Source organism: Trachinotus anak, unplaced genomic scaffold, assembly GCF_046630095.1.
Source record: "Trachinotus anak isolate AG129_WGS33_773 ecotype Australia unplaced genomic scaffold, CSIRO_AGI_Tana_v1 ptg000001l, whole genome shotgun sequence".
NCBI classification, from domain to species: Eukaryota; Metazoa; Chordata; class Actinopteri; order Carangiformes; family Carangidae; genus Trachinotus; species Trachinotus anak.
The window spans coordinates 1757161-1758389 of NW_027273852.1; positions in this window are offsets into that span (position 1 = coordinate 1757161).

The window sequence follows — 1229 nt, forward strand, 5'->3', positions numbered from 1 at the left end:
CATGACTGGAGTGCTAAGTGAGAACACGGCTGCCAATCACTTGATATTAATCTTTCTGTGATCAGGAGAGGCAAGCTGACATGAGAGGGGAAACCTAGGTTGGGGAGGAGCGAGGAAGTGGACCCAGCTGGTGCACGGCTAACAGAAATTTGTTGTGTGTCCCCACATGGAACGTCCAAGTGCTTCACACTCACTTGCACAAACAAGCACACACACACACACACACACACACACAAACAAACACAGCGTCCTACACACAACTCCCTCAGCACCAGGGCTGTACAGTCAGGATTATGAAAATGCTGAGGTCATGAGCCCTAATTCTCATAGTGCAACCCTACTCCACCAAACAACTTACACTAAAAGAAGCCTCAAAATCTATTTTATTTTGTCACATGAATTCAACTAATCACTGAATAAATCAGAATGAATAATCACTATGAAGTGTAAAAAAAAAAGAACCAGAATCAGTCTTAAAACCCCTCCATGCTAATTTTTGTGTGTCGCTGTAGGATGTAAAGCCCTGCCAAGGTGATTAAAACCCCCACATTACCACACACAACACCAAAGACATGACTTCTGTATCCTCAGTAGCAGCTATGACCCCCAGTCATGACTTGTGCTTATTTCTCAGCATAAAACTGATAAAAAAAAACTCAAAGTATTCAATCTTTGTTTGGAATAGAGTCCATTCTTGGATTCTTGGTCATCTTACACCTGGTCAACGCCTCACCTGCACCTCTTTTTCTCAAAATAATATGAAAGGAGACATTAATAAACATCCTGATGAGATTTGTACTTTTATTTCTGGTTGATATTCATTTAAATGCTTGAGTTTCATCCACTGCATATATTGTGTTGTCTTCGCCTATTTCTTTTATTCCTGTTTGTTTTCTAATTTTTATTTTTATTTTTTTTCTTTCTTTTTACTTTCCCCCCTCATTTTGTAACATTTAAATCCTGCTGAGGTGAGGTTTGCAGGGCTTATTCTTTTTTTAATGTCCACATTGGGTTTTGATCGTATCCACCAGTAGTTTGAACAACACTTTTTTTGTTTTTTTGTATTTATGTTTTTCAGTGGCACATTTCCCTTAATTTATGGTAGTTTTGAAAGAAGACTACTAGACTAATTGATCAAACATTTTGAACTGTAGTTTTGATAATGTGGTTTAAAAAAAAAAAAAATCATCTTGTCTACTTAAAGGAATGTATGGTGCACTTTGGTCCAC